At 52.5% G+C, this 9,730-nt stretch overlaps 1 long non-coding RNA gene across 2 annotated transcripts; it reads left to right on the top strand.

The window, feature by feature from the left end:
* Window positions 1-923: 923 nt before the first annotated feature.
* LOC128333183 (uncharacterized) lies at window positions 924-7,665 on the top strand. 2 transcript variants are annotated; one of them, XR_008310869.1, is made up of 4 exons: window positions 924-1,047; window positions 1,547-1,621; window positions 4,522-4,643; window positions 5,647-7,665. It is a non-coding gene; the product is annotated as an uncharacterized LOC128333183 (long non-coding RNA). The 2 variants fall into 2 exon arrangements; XR_008310868.1 differs by having other exon boundaries at window positions 4,522-4,685.
* The last annotated feature ends 2,065 nt before the right edge of the window (window positions 7,666-9,730 follow it).

The raw sequence follows: 9,730 nt of genomic DNA, 5'->3' as shown, positions 1-9,730 counted from the left end.
GCCCTCCAACCACAAACAAAAGGTAGCAGCAAATATCAGGGTTCCTTATGTTATGATAATAAACGTTCATTTTTAAGTCTATAGCAGCGCCCATTGCGCAGTTTTTAGTTGTCCAGTTTTTAGTTGTTCAGACTGTCACTCTAGGCTTTTTATATCTCTATGGGAAGAACGGAGAGAGCAGGCGCAGTGCATCCTGGGTAGGATGAGACGCTGAAGTGGCGCTGAAGTCGAGTAACCAATGAGAAGCAGGCGCTGCTTGCAAAGGCTTGTGGGAGATATATGTTGCATGTTGCAGCGCGTAGTTTTGCCCACGCAGAACTTTGAGTCCCTGCGGGGCAATTGCGTAGCAGGAATGTTGGGAAATTAAGGCTGCAATTCCTATGCTTGCTTAAAGTAAGGTGTGCCGACAAGTCGATTTTGACGCCTGGCGCCCACAGAGCCCTGTGGCTTTCTTTGGTAGAATACAGGAGGGGGTTACCATTGCCTCCTCCCACACAATATGAGATGATGCCTTTCAGCATCTTCCTATATCGGCAGCCGGATATAGTACTAGCGGGGATTCAAACCGGCAACCTTCTGCTTGTTAGTCAAGCACTTCATCACTGCGCCACTTAAGCGCTGCTGCATGCTTACCTGGGATTAAGTCCCATTGGCCACAGTAGAGACAATTCATTGGCTAAGCACACAAAGCATTTTCTTGCACACCTGTTTAGCCCAATTTTCCTAGAGACAGGAAAAGCCCCCCTGTGACCTTTGGCCCCATGTTGTACGGGCCATGTCAAAATTATTCACGCCACTGAGGGGGCACTTTTTAAATATCTCATCCTGAATGGTGGCAAAGGTTAAATTTAAATGTGCATGCCTGAGGAAAGAGCTTTCTTGAGATAAATTAGTAACTTGCAGATATTTCAGTAAGGAGTTGACCACATTTGATTTGAACATATATGAACCTGTCTTGTTCTAAGTCAGACCTTTGTTCCGTCTAGGCCAGGACTATCTACTGGTGGCCCTCCAAGCTCTGAAATTGGCAGGGTGAGGTGGGTGCAGGTGAGGTCTCCCACAGCCCAGTGACTGAATGAATGAATGAAATCCTGGGAAACTGTTAACTTTATGCACAGCCCTGAGTTCAGGCTGGGAAGCAAAGAGGGCCAAGCTAAGATCTCTGGCTTCGGGTCTCCCTGACGGTGGGACTGAGGGTTAATCCAAGCATTTAACTTCTTTCCCCCCCTCAGATTTCTTGTTCCCAAATATCTGAAATTGCAGATTTTGTGCCAACATAAAAACCATATTTCTTCCCTCCGCTACTGTGAATTGAAACCAAAGTTCCCCTCCAAGGACACCTTTTTCTGCCCATTTTCTGGCCAGGCAGATGATGCGTCCGCATACATGTTTGCCTCTTTCATCACTGCTTTCCCAAGAACCTTATTGTATAATGGGGTGAAGGGGAGATTGGGTTACGGGCCGCTCCTCGGCTAGGGATTAGAAAGGGAGGAGGTAATTAGTTAATTGTGCCCTCAATTCCTGGTTTCTTTTGTGCTTCTTCGAGGTCCTTAATCCTGGAGCCGGTGGCTGGCTCAGGTGTTCTCCTGACAACGCTGCGGGAACTAGGGAACCAGCGGAGGTAACAGGAGCTTCTTAGGAAATGTGATTGGGGCGACAAGGACACCACAGGGAGGGAGGAGGAGAGCGCTGGAGCGGGGAAGCGACAGGGGCTAAAGGAGAGGATGCCAACGAGCCACCTGGGAATCTCCATTTGGCAGTGCCAGATGACACCCAGCGCGGGTCACAGCAAAACTCGTAACACCTTTGCTGCTCTCTGCTTAGTTTGACAGAGAAACAGCATAAAGCAAGGAACGTAGGAACACAGGGAGCTGCCATTTACTGAGTCAGACCATTGGTCTAGCTAGCTCAGTATTGTCTGCACAGACTGGCAGCGGCTTCTCCCAGGTTGCAGGCAGGAATCTCTCTCAGCCCTCTCTTGGAGATGCTGCCAGGGAGGGAACCTGGAACCTAGATGCTCTTCTCAGAGCAGCTCCAACCCTTAAGGGGAATATCTTACAGGGCTCACATGTCAAGTCTCCCATTTATAAGCAACCAGGGCAGACCCTGCTTAGCTAAGGGGAGAACTCATGCTTGCTACCACAAGACCAGCTCTTCTCCCGTACGTACATCGGACTTCCCTTAGTCTTGATACAAGGGCAACTTATCACACCCTCTTGGCCTCCCTCGAACTGTCTGGAATCTTCCTCCGGCCAGCACTCTAGTGCTGGTACTGACCATGTGTACAAGGTGACGCTGGGTATACACACGGAGTGTACGTTTCCTAGAGTGGTTGCTCTATGGACGCACCACCTTGGACAAGATGGCGCCAGCCCAGAAAACCACTCTAGGGTTAACGATTAACATGACCAACGCCATCTTGGAGGAGGCACCCGTTTCTCTGCACACCTTCCTGGGGTCTTCTCCACAAGAGGCCAATCCTCCTGAGGTTAAAGCTCTAGCGTATTTTGGTGAAGTATGCCCTCTAGGTTTTCAGCCTCCCTCAGGCCTGGCCTCAGGCGACCTCAGGACTTGGCATTGCATGTCCAACTTCTATGGGATATCTGAAGTCATTCAACAGGGGTGGCTCGTCCTAAGGAGCCAGAGGTGGGGTGGGGGAAGGAGGGTCAGCTGTGCCTCCTTTTGGCCCACCCCCCCCCGCCCGACAGTCTCTCTCTTTCATCTTGGGAAATACATCTCGCCTCAATGCGCGTCGAGCTTTCTGTCGCGTTTCGGCTGCCCCTTCCGACGGCCCGCGAGGCACACGTGGGACAGCCAGCTTTCACACAAGCCCAGCGCTGGGCCCCAGAAGAACCTATTTTGAGTGGCGGGACTTGAAGCCTGCATTGGGGGCAGTAGGGGGGGGGCGGAAGCAATTGAAGTGAGTGGCTGGGAGCATGTTCAGAGTGCTCCACCCCACCGGCCCTAGACTGTAAACCGTCCAGGGATTTATATCTAGGGTGGTATAAAAACACGAGGAGTAAATGATAGAGAATCATGAGCCGTCCTCGCCGCCCAGGATGAAAGAGCAGGCCCCCCCAGGTCTCGGGGTGGGGGGGGGAGGTGGACCTCCGCGTGTGGTCAGGGGCAGCAGGCTTGAGCCCCCAGCACCTCACAGGTTAGAGATGGAGCGGGGAGGGAGCGCGGCCTCCTTGCTGACCGCCTCCGCTTGCTTCGAATCTGGGGGGGATCAAGTGTCCCGTCGGGAGCCCACCTCTTGTAACAGGAGACCTTGTGCCTGGGAGGGGCTGTCCCATCTCTGACCCTCACAGGTACGGCCCCCGTCAGGTGACCTTATCATCGCTCCCCAGCGGGCATGTGGATTGGTCCCAGAGGTACACCTCGCAAATCTCCCCCCCCACCCGCCCCCACTCCACTAGGTCGGCCCCCTGGCTGTTAAATAGGTGGTGCTGGGTCCTGGCGAGTGGCAGGGATCCACTTCCACTCCCTGCCTGCCCCTCTGAGCGTCCTCCCTTGGCCAGCCAAGCCAAGGAGGTCTGCCTTCCAGAGGGATGGCCAACACCAGCTTGGGCAGCCCCAGGGGGGCCCTCCCCGTGTGGCCCTTCCTCAGCAGAGGAGGGGGCCCCTGCGCCCTTGACCCCCAGCGGCAGCCCTCGGATCAGAGGGGGCCCCCCACTCTGCAAAGGACGGACCCTTCCCGGCGCGTGGCTGATTTCTCCATCCGCTCCATCCTCGCCTGGGATGGCTCCAAAGGGAAAGGAGAGCACCCTGTGCAGCCCGCGGAGGGTGCTGCGGAGTGGCCTGGGACCGCTCAGGGCTGCGCCTGGATCCGCTGCACCCGTTTCCAGCCGCCTTCCCTTTCAAGTAAGGCGCCGCCTGTCGACCCACTCCCACCCCCTTGCAGAGGGACCCAGGGGCCAGGCCCAAGGAGCATTGTTCTTACTGAGGCGGTTATGTTTGAATAGCAGCATCAGCGAACACGGTGCCTGCAGGAATCACACGAGGAGGACAGGTCGGGTCTCTGCCCCGAGGAGTCTCCATTTAGGCAGGGTGTCTGGTGTGGGGGGCGGGGGATAGAGAGGCGGGGGCTTGAATGCTGTGCCAGCCCTTCGCTTCCTGGGAGTATAACTTGGATTTGGCCCAGGGGCCGCTAGCAGGTCCAGAATCTTGCACTTCCTTACCCAGTTTCTGCGAGTACGAATACAAATTAGACTGAGTTGCAGATTTGTGCTCCAAAGCTGCTTTTTTTCGGGTTGTTTTGGGGTGCTAGTGGGCAGTTTGTCGCAGCCTGGGGCGCTGAAAGAGAAGGGAGAGGTGGGTCCAGTCCATGTTCGGGGGTATTTTAGAGCATTTAGCATTTTCGATTTCCTGTCCTTGATAGACAGTCTCAAAGCGGGGAGCTCAGGGGGTGCCCCCAAGCTAGGCCGTTCTGGCGAGGCTGTGCACCCTATGCTGCTAGCACCTCAAGAGCCGCCCCTCGCGAGAGCTGAGTTGGTCTTTTCTGGTCTCCCTCCCACGCAGAGGTGAAGCGTCTGGGGAGCCCCCACCCCACCTCCCGCAGCCCTCGAGTGCCCTTCTCTGCAACCCAGCTGGGGACTCTGGAGAGCAGCTTCCAACAGACACGTTATCTGAGCACAGGGCAGGTGAGGGACGTCGCCCTGCTGCTGGGGCTCACGGAGAACCGGGTAAGAGGGTGCACCTTGGGGGTTGAAACCGCAGGACGGCCCTCTGGGTGGGAGACGGCTGACTTGCACCCAGAGCACTTCCTGCAGCTGGAGGGTCCCTTTGGAAACCGCTCACGGGGGCATCGAGCCGATGAGATTCAACTCCCTGGAGTGTCCTTCTGGGCCACTGAGCTTCTCCTAGACTGGCCTCCTGTGCCTTTTCTTAGAGCCGTGAGAGTACCTCCGAGTGAAGCAACAGAGCTGAGGCCGAATTGCTCCTAGAATGTCCCCTAGTGCAGTGCCTTTGCACAGTTTGTAGAGCACCCCCTGTGGGCAGAACCGCAGAGTTCTCCTGTGTGTGTTTTCCTGGACCCCTGCTGTTGGTTGGGGCTGAAGTCACTGGATGGTGGGCAGTTCCCAGATCACCCCCTAGTGGAAGCAACTTGCTTCATCAAGCATAGCGGCCCTTCTTTGGGGGAGCCATAGGGTGGATGTGGATTGACTTGTAAGTCAAAGTGACACAATTCTGAATGGTAAGCCAGTCTGATCACCGTGGTATCTCACACAGGGCCCTGGGAACGGTCATTTCAGGAGAGCACGAGGAGTCTCCACTCTTCCCTTCTTTGTTCTTTGCCCTGATGGTTGAAGGAACCAGTTTAAGTTAGCAATGTGAACTCTCTCTCTCTCTCTCTCTCTCTCTCTCTCTCTCTCTCTCTCTCTCTCTCTGCATTCTCTTTGGATGGAGCTATAGGCCTGTTCTCTGAGCTGAGTTTAACTACTCAGGGTTACACAGGGGGACGTATTCAGACCTCGGCTCTCTCTCTCTCTCTCTGTTTCTGTGGAAGCCCATCAACCCATTTCCTCGCTTCAGACGCCTCTTGCCTTTCAGGATCCTTACAGAAATGAGGGTGGCCGGCTTCTCCCACGTGGGTGGAGAGACGGGCAAATGATTTCCTCTTTTTGTGTGTTTGTTTGCTTCAAGGTGAAGATTTGGTTCCAGAACCGGAGAGCCCGGGAGAGGCGGGATTTCCTGAAGCAGCACGCAAATGGTAGTGTTGCCGTGAACGGGGACCCTGTGCAGGACCAAGCCCGCTTGGGCTGGCGCTAAAACGAGGGTGGGGCAGCAGGGAGCGCCAGAGGAGGTGCAGCTGCCTCTGCTTCCCGGCAGCCGCTCGGGTCCCATCCGGCCCTGGTGTTAATGAGAACCTGCCCTGCCTGCAGGGTGGCCATTCATCAGGTAGATGATCCCCCCTCAATATATATCCTCAGCTTGTGCAGGAGGGAGAAAGGAAACCTGGCTTCTATTGCCCCCTTGTGGCCTCTGGGGATACTGCATCCATTTCCCCTCCAAAGCCAGATTTAAACAAACAAACAAACAAAAATCCTTAAAAGGAGTAGGCAAATCCAGATTTCTAGGGTAGGGAGTAACTTTTAGGGGCATTGGCAGGAAATGAAAAATGGGAACCTGGCCTTTGTTTTCAGGCTGGAGTTATGCAGAATCTTGAAGTTTTGACCAAGCAATTAATTTTTACAAATGGCATAATGTGTGGATTTCCCATTAAATCGGATACTGTGGACTGAATTTGATTTTAAGCTTGCAATACCTATACATCTGTGAATTAAGAGGATGGTGTGTGATCTCTTTGGCTTGGTTGTGCTGTCTGGGAGCCAAGACGTCCAGTGTGTTAAGGGCTAACCTGCCCACTCTGCATTATCTGGGAGTAGATTTTGCAGTGCACACAGCCCAGGTGGGGGGATGAAGTGGGGCAGCCCCTGCCATGAAGGGGCTGCCCCTCTCTGTTCAGGTTTTTGCTCTAACCTCTCAGCTCCCCGAGCTAAAACAAACACTGAGTGGGGTCCAAAGGCTACCACTGCATAATCTGTTTGGGCAGGTTGCATGGAGGGCGGGGGAATTATGTTTCCCATCCCCTGCTGTCTTTTCTTCTTGGGATGGGGGACTTCCCAAGATCACTGAATGGAGCAACCCACAGACTTTAAGCAGGCCAAGCCTTCCTTCCCTCTTTACCACCATGCCAGGAAAAGCTTCACACGTTTCTGTGGGCCAGGGGCTGCTGCTAAAAGCACAGGAGCTGGCCCAGGAAAAGGAGGTGGCATCCCTTGACATGGTAAAAGAGGTCAGGCAAGAACATGATGTTGTTCAGGAAAGCATTAGACCCACACTCTTTGCTGAATTTAGAGTCCTGTGTGGGGAGATCACGGCCCTCTCAAGCACAGTAGCAATTCAGCAATGAATGGAAGAGGTGGGGAGAACTAGTCATACCCCCTTTCAGCAATTACCTTTTGCATCCCGAGGCGGGCGCAGATTGAGGTGCAGTTGCTTCTGGTTCCCAGCAGCTCTGCTTGCTCCTCTCTCTTCCACCCTGCCCGGCGTTAATGAGAGCTGTGATAACCCAGACCACACCATTACAGGACCCTATAATGTCAGCCTCGGGGGCTCTTTTGCTTGCTCATCCTCCAGCGCGATCTGGGCTATTATCAGCCAATAGTGCCTTTCTGCTATCAACACAGGGCAAGCAGGTCAGCCTCTGTGCAGAAGAATAAATGGACAGAGATTTGACCTCAGAATGGGCAGAGTTTGGAACTGGTAGAAGAAAGTGTTAACCTTCCAAGCCACTCTGTGGCAGACCTTAAGGCAAGGGATTCACAACGGGCAAAAGCCATGTGGCTGGGGATGATGGGAGTTGTAGTCCAACAACGTCTGGGGAGCCAAAGTTGAGAAACCCTGCCTTAAGGGTTCTTCCACAGAAAAACATCAAAGGGAGATTAGAGCAAGAGTTGAACCAGATTGCATAACAAAGCTCCACCCTATCTTTGCAGGTGTTGGGACACGCTTTTTAAAATCACATTATGGAGTTAATGAACTTAGCATTTCTAGGAAATTATCATTCATTACTGCTTTTGCGATGATCACTGTTGGTCTATATTGCCTTCTAGTCAGAAGATTAGGGCCATTGCATTTCCTGCCACTTGACACCCTATTTTAATGTCTTTACACCTCTGTATTCATGCCTGTTGTGGATTATGCTTTGTGCAAAAGCTTGTGATGAAATACAGCTTATGTTGAAATAAATTGATTAGTCTTTAAAATACCGCAGGATTCTTAGTTGGAGTATGTGTCATTGAGTAAGCACTCTTGAACTTTCAACCAGAAATGTAAGCAGGATAAGAAGACCAAAGAATGTGAACATTCTGTATCCGGGTTTGGGAGAATCAGGACCAAACTAGGCTTGGCATGGCGGATGTGTGAAAGGGATCTCCTGGAAGTGTTTTTAATAAAGGGAACATAGGAAGCTGCCATATACTGAGTCAGACCATTGGTCCATCTAGCTCGGTATTGTCTTCACAGACTGGAATTGGCTTCTCCAAGGCGGCAGGCAGGAATCTCTCTCAGCCCTATCTGGAGATGCTGCCAGGGAGGGAACTTGGAACCTTCTGCTCTTCCCAGAGCGGCTTCATCCCCTGAGGGGAATCTCTTCCAGTGCTCACACATCGAGTCTCCCATTCAAATGCAAACCAGGGCAGACCCTGCTTAGCAAAGGGGACAATTCATGCTTGCTCCCACCAGACCAGCTCTCCTCCAAGGGTTGCAGTGGCAGTTGGTAACTCTGTTGGATCAGGATGCTGCTGCTTGGGAACAGAAGTTAATCTTCCCTCCCCACCCAAAAATGCCCTTTTCCTGATCAAAACCATTGCCCGTAACTGTTGTTTGCTCTGCAGGTAGAAAGATTATTTGGGGGATTTCCCTGCATTTCTATAACAAAACCATGGGATGAAATTCCTTTATCCTGCCATTAGGGGGAGATAGTTCCCCACTGGGCTGGATGATCAATGTAAGTTAAAGGTAAAGTTGTGTCATTGAGTAGATGTCATTGTCGACTCCTGGAACAGGAGGAGTTTTTAATTACCATTGCCATCTCCCACGCAGCATGAGATGATGCCTTTCAGCATCTTCCTATTTCGCTGCTGCTGCCCGATAGAGGTGTATCTAGGGAACATACCAGTGGGGATTCAAACCAGCTGCTCCCTAGGCAAGTTACTTCCCGGCTGTGCCATTAGGTGGATTAAATTAAGTTACTCCGCTCCAAAACACAAGTGATGAGGTTGAGATGTCCACAGTGGGTATTCATGGAGGATGGTGAGAGGAGAGTTGGTCTAGGAGAGGAGAGCTGGTCTTGTGGTAGCCAGCATGACTTGTCCCCTTAGCTAAGCAGGGTCCACCCTGGTTGCATATAAAAGGGAGACTAGAAGTGTGAACACTGGAAGAGATTCCCCTCTTAGGGGATGGAGCCGCTCTGGGAAGAGCAGAAGGTTCCCAGTTCCCTCCCTGGCAGCATCTCCAAGATAGGGCTGAGAGAGATTCCGGCCTGCAACCTTGGAGAAGCTGCTGCCAGTCTGTGCAGACAATACTGAGCTAGATAGACCAATGGTCTGACTCAGTATATGGCAGCTTCCTATGTTCCTATGCACAGAGCAGATCCAACGGGGCATCCTATCCTGGGGGGAACTAGGATTCCCCACCAGTTCCCAGAGCCCCTGGTAGAGAGCATCAACCTTTTGCTGCATGAAACCGGTGCAAGGTTTTTATTTGGAGTAAGATTAGGTTGTCAGGAGCTTGTGTTCAGACCAGGAGTGGATTAAGCTTTTTGCCGCCCCTAGGCAAGAAGGCTTTTGCCACGCTTTTAGCTTAAACAAAAAAGGTTTGCCTTTTAAAAAAATAAAGGGGGGTCCTTTCTCCTCGCCCATTCCACCCTTGCTGCTGCAGCCGCTGCCCACAGAGAGGGGCGGAAAAATTTGCTGCCCCTCAAATTTCGCCACCGTAGGCAAATGCCTGCTCTGCCTCTCTGTTAACCCACCACTGGTTAAGAGCAGGTGCCAATTCTGGACCGTGGAAGATACCAAAGAAGAACAGTCCAGCGGTGCCATTTCAGATTTTGACTATGAAGGGGGCAAAGAGATAACAGTAGGAAGGAAGACCAAAAAAAATATGCACAGCCACTATTCACCGCTACCACGGCACTGCTCTTGGAGTCAGGCAGGACCAAGTT

Source organism: Hemicordylus capensis, chromosome 7 (assembly GCF_027244095.1).
Source record: "Hemicordylus capensis ecotype Gifberg chromosome 7, rHemCap1.1.pri, whole genome shotgun sequence".
Classification (NCBI taxonomy): domain Eukaryota; kingdom Metazoa; phylum Chordata; class Lepidosauria; order Squamata; family Cordylidae; genus Hemicordylus; species Hemicordylus capensis.
Note: the sequence above shows the minus strand (reverse complement) of the source record. Positions and strands in the feature narration are given on the sequence as shown.